This window comes from Coregonus lavaretus (genome assembly GCF_964263955.1).
Source record: "Coregonus lavaretus genome assembly, contig: HAP1_SCAFFOLD_870, whole genome shotgun sequence".
In the NCBI taxonomy this organism is placed as follows: Eukaryota; Metazoa; Chordata; class Actinopteri; order Salmoniformes; family Salmonidae; genus Coregonus; species Coregonus lavaretus.
This window is the reverse complement of record NW_028161189.1, coordinates 43,196-56,436: the sequence shown is the minus strand read 5'-3', so window position 1 is coordinate 56,436 and position 13,241 is coordinate 43,196. Positions and strand designations below refer to the sequence as shown.

The 13,241-nt window shown below is 42.1% G+C and overlaps 1 long non-coding RNA gene across 1 annotated transcript; it reads right to left on the bottom strand.

Moving 5' to 3' along the window:
* Positions 1-336: 336 nt before the first annotated feature.
* LOC311121031 lies at positions 337-12,442 on the bottom strand. Its single transcript, XR_014612225.1, has 4 exons — positions 5,470-12,442; positions 5,178-5,306; positions 1,153-1,234; positions 337-894 (listed from the first exon to the last, which is right to left on the bottom strand). It is a non-coding gene; the product is annotated as an uncharacterized lncRNA (long non-coding RNA).
* Positions 12,443-13,241: the final 799 nt, after the last annotated feature.

The following is a 13,241-nucleotide window of genomic DNA, read 5'->3' as shown; positions in this document are numbered from 1 at the left end:
GTAATTTGCTCAATATTAGGAGTTGCAAAATAAAGTTGATGTCATTCAAAAGATATTCTCATTTTTCTACATTAGGTATGTAATAAAAATTAGTTTATTCTGTTGTTGCCAGCGATATTCATAACATTGAAAAATGGGAAAAATATTTGTTTAACTTAAAAATATATATATAATAATCATGGAGTACCTCTGCAGCCCCCTAGGTTGAATACCCTTGAGCTAACCCATCAAATCACATTTAGTCAGTGCACAGAATACATGTTATCTAATATACTGTGTGTGTGTGTGTGTGTGTGTGTACATATATATATAAATAACATAGCCAGAAAACTATCTGGAAACAACAAAAACTAGTACTTTAATGTAAACATACAGAACATTTATTATTACATTTTTTTTTTTTTAAGCAACAAAAGTTGCAGGTTATAACCAAAAATATTAACGTGATTCAAGCATTGCAATAGAAAAAAAGTAGTCCCATATTTTGCATTCAAGCAGGTTGATTATAACTAGAAGTTATTTTCAACTGCCGTTTCATGCCAGCATGATAGCTGTACTGTTCGTTTATGGTTGACCTCGCTACTTAGCCGTTGGCATTAGCAACAAGTTCAAAGTACGTGAATGCATGCAACTCGTTGCACAGAGTTTACAAGTCGTATTTCCGAACACTCAGAGAGGTCGAGAACAAGGCATTACATCCAACAAAGCTGTGGCCTCCAGGGACACAATGCTTTATGGGTGATGCAGTCCCTCTTCACAAATCAGTCTGTTTCCTGTGACCTCACTTCTACTGTGTCTGGTGAAGTCTGTTCTGGTTAAGATCCAGGTCAATCATCCCATGGTGTGGAGTTTAAAGACAACCAGTATCTCCCTCTAGTATGGAAAGTAGGAAATCTGTTAATGAAATAAGTAGCAAAACTAAAGATTTGATCACAGTGACAAACATGTTCCTACAAAAAACTGGAATAATTAGTTATACTTGTCAATAACCTACAATCTATTTATTGTCTGTTGAATGTTAAGACAAATGTTAGAGACATTTACAGTATGTGCTTGATGTTATTCTCCCTAGTGATATGACTCCATACTCATGTCATGATGTCCACCCAAAGGGTGTTTGAAATATATTCTGTTTCAAAATGATGAGCTCACGTTATCTTGACTGAGAAGGCTCCTCAAGTGTTGCTGTCCTGGAACACGCCACTGCTCCTGTAGATGGCGTCCTTCTCCTCCACTAGATGGGGAATTACAGTAATTTATACAATGGGTGGTTTGGAATTCTCATTGTTAGAGCCTTTCCTGCCCATGATATATTTAAGCAAAAATGCCTGAGAACCCGTGCCAAGGGCCCGGGATACAGCCCTTGGAGGGAGATGTAACACAATAATTCACAGGTTCTCAGGCATTATTGCTTTTATAAAACAGTTGCCAACATATTTATAAAAACACGAATGACATTTTATAATTAAAAACATTATTTTAAGGAGTAAATTCGTTTTTGCATTCTGAAGTTGCTACCCAAGCGGGCTGGTCGTTAGTTCTTTTCTCATTCTATTCATTCGACGTTGCTATGCTAAACAAATCATTGGCATGTAGCGAGCTAGCAGAGATTCAATGATGATGACAGACAAGAACTTTAATAAATAATGATCTAATAAATATCAAATAGGCCTACATAGGCTGCACTGCGCTAGTTAATGAATTAATGGACTTCTGAGTTTTTACGGTTTCCATGGTGAATTACAAGTTTCCTGTTCATTCTTGGCCTAGCTAGCCTATAGGCACGGGAGAGGTCACCATTTGTAAAATTATACATTGTTGTACAGGTCGTAGTGGCAGACAGGTAGGTTTATACATCCCTCAACTACAACTACTACTAGCCTTAGCACCTGTAACTCATCAAGGATGATTTTAAAGTCACTTTTGATTTGTTTTATCCACTATTGTTTGAAGAATGGTGCCAACAAGAAGAGGAGGAGGAGGATATGAAAGAAATTAAACAAGAAGAGCAACTGGACCAGGAACCGGAGCCTAGTGTTAACGTTAGACATGCAGAAATCAGTAGAGCTGCTATAGATGACATAGAAAACGGGAGAAATTAAGAAGCTAGCTATAGACAAGACAAACCAACTGGACAGTGAAGTGCTTTCTGGAACGGCTGTCAGAATAGGGGATAAACATCGATCTGGCAACTGTTTCAAAACCGGAGATGGGGTAATATTCTCTGGTGCTTCTAAGCCACCGCGAGGACTGCAAAAGGAGACCGATATGGAATCAGCAGCGTCGCTGGACTAAACCGGCACTTAAATGAGCCTCCACTGAGCGGTCTTGATGCCTGGTGAGAGATACTGAGTTCCATAGCCGCGGGAAGTAGAGGTGCTGAAGCACCCCCCTGGAAATCAGAATTAAACCAAATATATTTTTTTAATTCGATTTTTTAAAAATATTTCCCCCCCCAAAAAAGTGGTGCACTGGGCCTTTTTTTGTTTGTTTGTACTTTTACCACTTTTTCTCCCCAATTTCGTAATATCCAATTGGTAGTTAGTCTTGTCCCATCGCTGCAACTCCCCTACAGACTCGGGAGAGGCGAAGGTCGAGAGCCAAGCGTCCTCCAAAACACGACCCTGCCAAGCCGCACTGCTTCTTGACACACTGCTCGCTTAACCCGGAATCCAGTCGCACCAATGTGTCGGAGGAAACACCATCCAACTGATGACGAAGTCAGCTTGCAGATGCCCAGCCCGCCACAAGGAGCCGCTAGAGCGCGATGGGACAAGGAAATCCTAGTCGGCCAAACCCTCCCCGAACCCGGACGACGCTGGGCCAATTGTGCGCCGCCTCATGGGTCTCCCGGTCACGGCCGGCTTTGACACAGCCTGGGATCGAACCCAGGGCTGTAGTGACGCCTCAAGCACTGCATAGTGCCTTAGACCGCTGCTCCACTCAGGAGGTCTTGCACTGGGCCTTTTAAATGTCCTGTATTAGCCGACCGATATAGCTGTCTGCAGCGCCAGCGCGGGCAAAAATATTTGTCCAGCCCCACCCCCGTCGACAAAACATCCTAACAGCTTGGTGCGACAACAAGGCAGTTGTTCCTGAGAAACTGCGCCTAGCTGTACTTGAGACCCTGGCGTTAGTGGCTGTGCTTGAGACTCCGGCGTTAGTGGCTGTGCTTGATACCCTGGTGTTAGTGGCTGTGCTTGATACCCTGGTGTTAGTGGCTGTGCTTGATACCCTGGTGTTAGTGGCTGTGCTTGATACCCTGGTGTTAGTGGCTGTGCTTGATACCCTGGTGTTAGTGGCTGTGCTTGATACCCTGGTGTTAGTGGCTGTGCTTGATACCCTGGCGTTAGTGGCTGTGCTTGATACCCTGGCGTTAGTGGCTGTGCTTGAGACCCTGGCGTTAGTGGCTGTGCTTGAGACCCTGGCGTTAGTGGCTGTGCTTGAGACCCTGGCGTTAGTGGCTGTGCTTGAGACCCTGGCGTTAGTGGCTGTGCTTGAGACCCTGGCGTTAGTGGCTGTGCTTGATACCCTGGCGTTAGTGGCTGTGCTTGAGACCCTGGCGTTAGTGGCTGTGCTTGATACCCCAGTGTTAGTGGCTGTGCTTGAGACCCCGGCGTTAGTGGCTGTGCTTGAGACCCCGGTGTTAGTGGCTGTGCTTGATACCCTGGCGTTAGTGGCTGTGCTTGAGACCCTGGCGTTAGTGGCTGTGCTTGAGACCCTGGTGTTAGTGGCTGTGCTTGAGACCCTGGTGTTAGTGGCTGTGCTTGAGACCCCGGTGTTAGTGGCTGTGCTTGATACCCTGGCGTTGGTGGCTGTTCTTGATACCCTGGCGTTAGTGGCTGTTCTTGATACCCTGGCGTTATTGGCTGTGCTTGAGACCCCGGTGTTAGTGGCTGTGCTTGAGACCCTGGCGTTAGTGGCTGTGCTTGAGACCCTGGTGTTAGTGGCTGTGCTTGAGACCCCGGTTTTAGTGGCTGTGCTTGATACCCTGGCGTTAGTGGCTGTGCTTGAGACCCTGGCGTTAGTGGCTGTGCTTGAGACCCTGGTGTTAGTGGCTGTGCTTGAGACCTCAGTGTTAGTGGCTGTGCTTGATACCCTGGTGTTAGTGGCTGTTCTTGATACCCTGGCGTTAGTGGCTGTACTTGATACCCTGGCGTTAGTGGCTGTGCTTGAGACTCCGGCGTTAGTGGCTGTGCTTGAGACTCCGGCGTTAGTGGCTGTGCTTGAGACCTCGGTGTTAGTGGCTGTGCTTGAGACCCTGGCGTTAGTGGCTGTGCTTGAGACCTCGGCGTTAGTGGCTGTGCTTGAGACCTCGGCGTTAGTGGCTGTGCTTGAGACCTCGGCGTTAGTGGCTGTGCTTGATACCCTGGCGTTAGTGGCTGTGCTTGATACCCTGGCGTTAGTGGCTGTGCTTGAGACCCCGGTGTCAGTGGCTGTACTTGAGACCCTGGCGTTAGTGGCTGTGCTTGAGACTCCGGCGTTAGTGGCTGTGCTTGAGACCTCGGTGTTAGTGGCTGGGCTTGAGACCCCGGTGTCGGTGGCTGTGCTTGATACCCCGGCATTAGTGGCTGTGCTTGATACACCGGCGTTCGACAGCTACTTCACTAATTGCACACTGAACGGAAATGTGCGATTCATTGTGTATCATAAATGAATAGCTGTCGATGCTGTGACCATCCCAAAATGTTTTGTCTTTGTGGTTTATATTCTGATCTGATATATTGAGAGGTTACTTCATTACTATGAGGTAACCTACATTACATTAGAGGTAGCCTATTATTTGGCATAGACCTGCGCCGTTTTCAGAATCATGGACAGCGTCCCTAGAAACCAATGTTCTGGAACTTTCAACCAGCGCTTTGGCAGTTTTGTTTTACATGGCATTGAATATGAATAGAACTAACGACCAGAGAACGCCTAAAATTGCACTTGACAACCAGTTAGTGAATGATGCATCACGTTTTTCAGAAAGATGTATGGTTTGGGAATGAATTTAGCTTTTTAATGCTGGTAACCCGTTGCTATGACCACGTCACAGCCATGATAAAAAGGTCATAACACACGGCCTCATGTCTTATTGCTTAAATAAGCAGGGATAAAAAGGGGGAAATAATACGTATTTAATCAATTATTTGACTAATCTGTGTCTAAAAAGAAGATTGACAACAACAAACCTTTAGGGCTTTGAGGTTTTCACTTGAGAAGAGTTTAAACAGTTCAGTCCAACATAGAGAAGGGACAATAACACCATGCAGATTTAGCGACACTGCTGCTGGAAAGACATTAGCATCACCTGTGAAAACCTGTGTATGACGTTATCAGAACAAGCAATTACAATTAGCCTACATTAATTACAAGTTGAAGTTACAAGAAAAAGATGACTGTATAAATGTAAAGGAATTTCATTACCATTATTAGCTACAATAACTAACAGTACACAGATGGGTCATGCACACACTGCATTACCTTCATACATTTGGATCCAGTGAAACTCATCCTGTTGCCTGTGTCCAAGGAACACTGGAATGCCAATGGCACAACCTTTTCAAGAATATCTTCTTTTTTACTTTCAAATCATGGATTAAAGCAGTGTACTTCCTTAGGTCAAATACTGATGAATATAGTCTTGATGAAACTTATTGATCCCCTCCCCAACAAAAAAATGAAAAGATAAAACAGCCTGTCCCAAAAAAGGCTGACAATTTATTTTTAAAGTCCAGTAATAATCAATAATAAAATAAAACAATAACTGCTCCCCTAAGGTCGATGTCCGTGCACCAGCGGAAATATCATTAGCATAGTAAAAAAAATCCCATAAAAATCTGTCTGTTTAAGGTAGAGATGTTTTTTTGGATACGTCTCAATCCACCGCATCTGCCCATGTCGCACTTCTGCATCTGCGGTGAAAGGTGACTGCGCTAGAGCGGTGTGTCAGACCATGAGACATCCCGAAAATCGGTCTACTCACAAAATCAACTATTATGAATTATGACCCCTCTATGGAAATATGAGAGACTCACGAACATGTAGGTTGTTTTGCTCTGCTATATGGAAAACAATTCCATATAGCTTGGTAGAACCCACCCCCGGTTTTTTTTTTAATGACTTTGTTATTTTGCCGAATTCATTGTTCAGGTTTCAAAATCAGGACCAGGCAAGTGAACGCGAGGCCAAGGGAATCAGCAAAGACTATTCAGACTAAGGAATAGTTAAAGGAACGGCATGACTAAGATAAACTGTGAGGTAGCATCCTAATATAAAGAAGGCAAAAACATACACGTCAAGGTTGTTGGAACGCTTTGGAAATAAACTTCAACAGTTCAACACAAGTGATACTCTTCATTATACTACAGGGTAACTATGTGTCACAAGCACCTACTTCCACAACAAAAACATTTTAGCTACATTCATTAGCGTAATACCACTGTACTCTTCCTAGTTCAGATAACCTAAATGGTCAATAACCATTCAAATATTGCCTTGCTGAATCGTTCAGTCATCATTCTGAATACAAAAGCAAAAGGTGGTAGACCAAAAACATGTTCAGACACCTGTTTTTGAATGGGCTGTCAAGACAATTGTATAACCCAAATATATCAACCATTAAAATGTCTGCACACTTTAGCTTACACAGCTACTGTTTCACAGGAGTTGGAACTGCTGAATATCTGTTCATCAAAAGACCCTCTGTTCCAACTCATTGTTCATGTCAATATTTGGCCTACAATTATATGAATCCTCAATGGCTTTCCTTCTTCCTTTGTCTACACTATCTGGAGAGCTTTCAACACTGACACTATTTTTGGTGCATCCAAAAAGGACAGCCATTCCCAAGTGTGATTCTTCTTGCACATGCCCATGGCTTCAACTGCAATACTTACTGAATTGGCTTTTGCCTTTTGCAATTGTTCTATGATTTCCAAATCCTTTCTGCATCGATAATTTATCTTTGACACTTGCTGCAGGTCGACCAGCAGCATCTTACAACATACCCTCAGAAAACTAGCCAGGAGTAACTCAACAATCTGAACGGTCAATTGAAAAAAGTCTGGGTCTGTCCACATGGTAAGCCTGTCAAACACAAGGTCCTTGGGTACCTCAATGTCATCAAACAAGCGTACATTTCCTTCAACAAGGTCTCTTGCATCTTCATGCCATTGCTTGAGCTTGGTAACAAGGGTTTGGTATCTTACTTCCATGTCCAACACATTTTCCTTCAAAGTCAAGGCTCTCCAGAGAGGATCAATGATTATCTTAGAAATCAGACCCAGAGCTCTGCATCCTGCTTTAAATGGCTGAACCTCCAAACCAGCAGCAACTGCTGCAAGCATACTACTCTCATCTTCATAGTCCCTGGTAAACGCAATTATATCATCATGGATGCTATACACCCCAGCAGCATTATGAAACAGACCGTCAATTCTGTTTCCACTGGATGGAGTTAAGGGCACTTCTTCAAATTCTCCTTTGCTGGCCAGAAAGGTTGTGAACGGAACAAGATAACCGTCCATTCCCCATCGCTGTTCTTGGACAGCATGATTCACAGTATTCCCCAATCGCACTGTTCCAGACTCCAACTCTGTTGGTCCAACGTCAGGAGAGCTGTGGACTCCTACTTCCTTTTCTCCTAAAATCATATTTTCCCAGAGAAGAAGAGTTGTTTTTGCCTGGTGAGCCAAGCCGTCAATCAAATGTAAACCACAAAGGAGCTGATTCACAAGGGACATCATTGTCTTCTCAGCGTGGCTAAAGCCATCATATTCCTCAACTATGAGTGGTAGGACATCTGATCTGTATCTAGCAAGGATTGGTTTGAAATTATTATCAGAACCAATCTGAACATTAAAACAGTTTTCTAATTTGGAAAAAATGCATCTCCTTCGCTGTACCTTTTTACATGTTAAGATTTTATGGATATATGTCCAGCAAACGTTTACTTGGTTGTTCTCAGAGTCCGAGGCTTGTTCTATGACCCCAGACTGACGATCAGACTCTTCCTTTATGAAGATGTCAGCAGATCTATTCTCATGGCCGAGTATTGCTGTCTCATCAGCAAACCGGGATGTCTCAGTAAAGACGCTCTCTGTCTTTATACTCTGAGGAACTTGTCTGGCTCTTTCCCATGTGTCTGCCTGCATCTTCCTTGCTATTAAAGTTTCTCTTATTTTCTTTTCCCTCTTGTAATCCAGTGGCCTTTCTTTTGTTACATTTGAAATCCCAGAACGTTTCCAATGAGGCGCCATTGAGAATCTTTCTTTTAGCAATTCACATTCTCCTTTTCTGCCTTTCAATCTCCACCTTCGACTTTTCATTTTCTTTTTGACTGATCTTACGTTGTGAATTATGTTTTCAAGGAGATCTATGTTTTTTGGGAAATCAAGATCAAAATTGTACTCGAGAACAGCATGTACAATCTGCCTGTAGGTTCCACACACTTCGGCCGCAAACTTTGCCACTTCAAGCATTACACCTCTAGTCAATAAACGGAAGTCAAGTTTTTCTTTTGCCTCACCTTTTGATTTCACATCAAGGTCTAAACTTATTTCCTTACAGAGGGGGTAGAGGTCCATTGTTTTATCTTCTGTTGCAGATGTCATCAAATATTGGTCCCTTGTAGGTCTGTGTCCTGCTTCCTCATCAGACAGTGATACATCTGTGTCAGTAGAGATGGTCTTCATCTTAACATGCTGAGTTGATATGATGTCCAGATTAGGTTCATCCTTGATACAGATGTTAGTAGGTCCATTCTTGAGGGCAAGTGTTGCTGTTTCAACAGCACTATGTGGTACATCTGTTTCATTAGACATGGTCTCTTTGACATGATGAGGAGTTACCTGGCTGGCATTAAGGTTAAAGTTCATCAGAGAGACAGTGTTGTCCTGTTGAGCCTTTTCATACTCAACCAACCCATTTTCCTCAAAGGACATTATAGGAACACACTCCTCCTCCTCCTTCTTTATAACCAATTGCTGTATTTCTACATCTTGTTTTAATCTCCGATTAAATGACACAATGTCATTTAAAAGCTTGGAGCCTACATGTGTTTTTGATACAGGAATTGCCCTTGGATCAGGAAGTTCGAAGACTTTTGTTATCAAGTCAGGTCTTTGCAGTCTGGCCTTTCCCATCAAGTACTTTACTTTCGCCATTGTCCGAATTGCGAATTCATAGCGTTGATCATTTTGCAAACCAAGATCAAAGTTGTAATCTAAAATATCACAGATGACATGTGCGTGAGATCTATTCATCTCTTCAGCAAAATGTGAAACCTCAGTCATTACCCCATTAGTCAGTAGATCTATGTCAAGTTTCTGTTTCGCTCCAGATCCAACATGGAAATCTACACCTATTTTCTTGCAGTAGGGGTATGGGTCCTCAACCTTTCCTCCAGTGGAGGGCTGCCCTAATTCAGTTATTTTTGAGTCATTTACTGAGCAGATGTCGTTGGCCATCGTCTGATATTTCACTTCCTTTATGTTATTTGCTATTTGTATCCTGTTAGAAACTAATTTTCCTTGACCTGATTTTTTACACCTGACATTTCTTTCAGATTTCCCAATTAGAGCAGCTGTTTTTTTCACTGTGGAGACCATTAGGGATTGGTTCATAACACCTCTGTGCACTGCTTCAGAATTACACTGTATTACATTGGTCTCAGTGTTGATGGTCTCCATCTTAACATCCTGAAGAGATATGAAGTCCAGATCAGTCTCTTCCTTTATGCAAATGTCAGCAGATTCATTCTCATGGCCAAGTATTGCAGTCTCATCAGCAAACCGTGTTGAATCAGTCTCAGTAAAGACGCTCTCCGTCTTAACACACTGAGAAACTTGTCTGGCTCTTTCAAATTGGTCTGTCTTCATCTTCCTTGCTGTGAAAGTCTCTCTTTCCTCCTTTTTCCTCATTAAATCCAGTCGTCTTCTTTTAGTTACTTCTTTAAGTCTTTGATCTTTTGACACAACTGATGCACTAGTGACCTCCATGTTACCTGAAATTACTGCATGTTTCCTTTTTTTGGGAGGCACAATTGTTAAAGTTTCCTGTAACAATTCATATTTTTCTTTACTTAACATGCCTTTTAAATTCGGCCTTGTTTTCTTTTCGACTAATCGTAAGTTGAGGATGATATTTTCAAGAAGATCTTTATCATTTTGCAAATCAATATCAAAATTGTACTCGAGGACATCAATGATAATCTGCCTGTAAGTGCCACGCACTATTTTGGCAAAATGGCCCACTTCAATCATTGCACCTTTGGTCAATAAACACAAGTCAAGTTTTTCTTCTGCCTCACCTTTTGATTTCACATCAAGATCTAAACCTATTTCCTTACAGAAAGGGTAGAGGTCCTTCGTTTTATCTTCTGTTGTAGATGTCATAACATATTGGTTCTTTCTAGGTCTGTGTCCTGCTTCCTCATCAGACAGTGATACATCTGTGTCAGTAGAGATGGTCTCCATCTTAACATGCTGAGTAGTTATGAGGTCCTCATTAGGTTCGTCCTTCATGCAGATGTCAGTAGGTCCATTCTTGAGGCCAAGTGTTGCTGTTTCAACAGCACTCTGTGGTACATCTGTTTCATTAGACATGGTCTTTTTGACATGATGAGGAGATGCCTGTCTGGCATCAAGGTCAAAGTTGATTAGAGAGACATTGTTGTCATCATGGGCCTTTTCATACTCAACCAACCCATCTTCCTCAAAGGATGATATAGGGACACATTCCTCCTCCTCCTCCTTTATAACCAACTGCTGTATTTCAAAATCTTTTTTCAATCTCTGGTTAGCTGACACAATGTCATTTGAGTGCTTTACACATGAGTGGTGTGTTTTTGATACGGTCATTGTCATAGGAAGTTCAAAGACCTGAGTTAACAATCCAGGTTTTTGTAGTTTGGACTTCGTCAATGTCATCAAGTACTTTACTTTTTGGTTAGTCCTAATTGCGAATTCACTACGTTGATCACTTTGAAGACAAAGATCAAAGTTGTATTCTAGAATATCACAGATGACATGCTGAGAGGTCCTAAAGTATTTGGCTAAATCTGAAATCTCAATCATTACACCATTAGTGAGTAGCTTTAAGTCAAGTTTCTGTTTTCCTCCAGATCCAACATCGAAATCAACACCTACTTTACTGCAGTGCTCCAAATTTATTCGTTTTGAGGCATTTACAAAAAACTGCCACTTCGTTTTTTTAGCCTGTTCAGTTGGTTTGATTTGACCTCCAGAAGAAGCACATTCTGCAACTGACAGTGGTGATTGAGACAGTGTAGCCCTAAATACTTTTCCAATTTGAGTATCACTTGGTGGAATTTCAAAACATGACTTGTCTTTGACAGAGGTGCTGGGGTTATCTTGCTCTGTACAGACAATAACATTTCTACCTTCAACGGTTGTATTCAGAATGACTCGCTTTACACCCACGGCCTGTGACAAGGAGTTGATACTCGGTATCAGTACATTATCTGTAATCTCCCTGTCCTGAGCACCAATAGTATTAAGACCTATTGATTCTGTTTTAATCTCCACATCTCTCGCTACGCTATCTTTTGACAAAATACCACATATCTGCTGTGATGTTGTTTCATGAGGATCTATATCATATTCATAACCTGCTTGTGTATCAAAAAGATCAGCCTTAATAACAGCTGGGGATATAGGCATATCCCTCTCATCTGCCTCAAGCTTTAGTTCCACATCCATCTCACTCCAAACTTGGCTAAATAACGTTAGTTGGGTGACAGGGTCATTTCTAAAGAAATGGAGTAGACTTGGTCATTCCTAATCCTCGTTCCAATCCCTATCAATACCATTCAAGTGAGTTTTAGTGGCAGCAGAGGTCGCAGATCTAAAAAGTAAATTCAATTCCAAATGAATGGGGGGTCCGATAGAGCAAAACCTATTTTGATCATGTTAAATAAAACGTTGTTGCAGTGTGGTATTCACATGTTTTTCTCGAAATAAGTCCTGGTTGGCATAAAAATACGTTATTTTTGCGCAAAACTATTGGAAAAGTATTTGTTACTGCAACGGTCGACACTTCACTGACACCACAATGACTAAAACAATGAAACCAAAACCATTAAGGTAGGCAGCTAGCGACTTGTACTTTGGTCCTAGCTAATATGCTAACGTTACCATTCCAAATTTGTAGATCGCACTTATACATTGAAGGTCTGTTGACTACATACAGCCTACATTATAGCCTATGAATTAGATAGCTATTTATGCTGCAAAAGCACTAACGTAACGTAACGGGCTCCCACAAGTTAGCTAGCTAGCCCAACCTTGACGTTGCAAGTCACCTCAGCCTCCGACTGTTTGGAATTGGACAACATTTTTTGCAAACTTCGTCTGTTTTCAAGGCGAGAAACTATCCAGACTAGCCATCAATCTTTAGCCAACAGAATAAAAAAATAACGTGCCTCATTATTTGTGACCAGATCAGGAAGCGTCCATCTTTGTTGTGACAGTCATTCTCGCTCCTGATTGGACACTTTCTTCTTCTTTGTAGTTTTGGAGTCAAATAGCGTAATGTCGCCATCTAACGCCCTACAAGAGTTCCAGACACTTGTAGAATCTATGCCAGGGCGCAGTGAAGCAAACTTTTCTTACCCAGTTACCCCCTCCCAGGCAAACCAGCTACCCCCAGGCAAACAAGCTACCCAGGGACCCCTATCATACATTTGCAAAAAATTAAAAATGATAATGTCTTGTCTTATCAGGTAAATTATAATGGCAAGGAGAAGTAATCAACATTTTAAAATGAATAGATTTGGTAGATAGTTTTCATTATTTTGACCTCCCCACATTATACATTGGAAGAGGAAGTGTAAACTCTAACATAGCCTATTAGCTAGAACGGTACCTCCAAACACAGTTTTGCTAAGAGCAGCTGTTTAGCTGGTTCATGCCGCGTTCACGTGCTAGTCCCAACTAGGAAACGTGGAAATGTATCGACTTGCTAACTGGTTGAACGGTATATGGTGTAATTGCAGACCGCAATTCGGGGCATTTCATGATGTGGCTGTTCCCTGATATCAGGAAACGCCCATTGATACCTGCCATTGGTCAGTTCCGGTGTTATGAGCCTGATGGTTTCTCGACACAGATTATTTGTTTACATAGCAGGTTAGGATAATTAACGTGGCAGGTTAGGATAATTAACGTGGCAGGTTAGGATAATTAACGTGGCAGGTTAGGATAATTAACGTGGCAGGTTAGGTGAATAAGCAT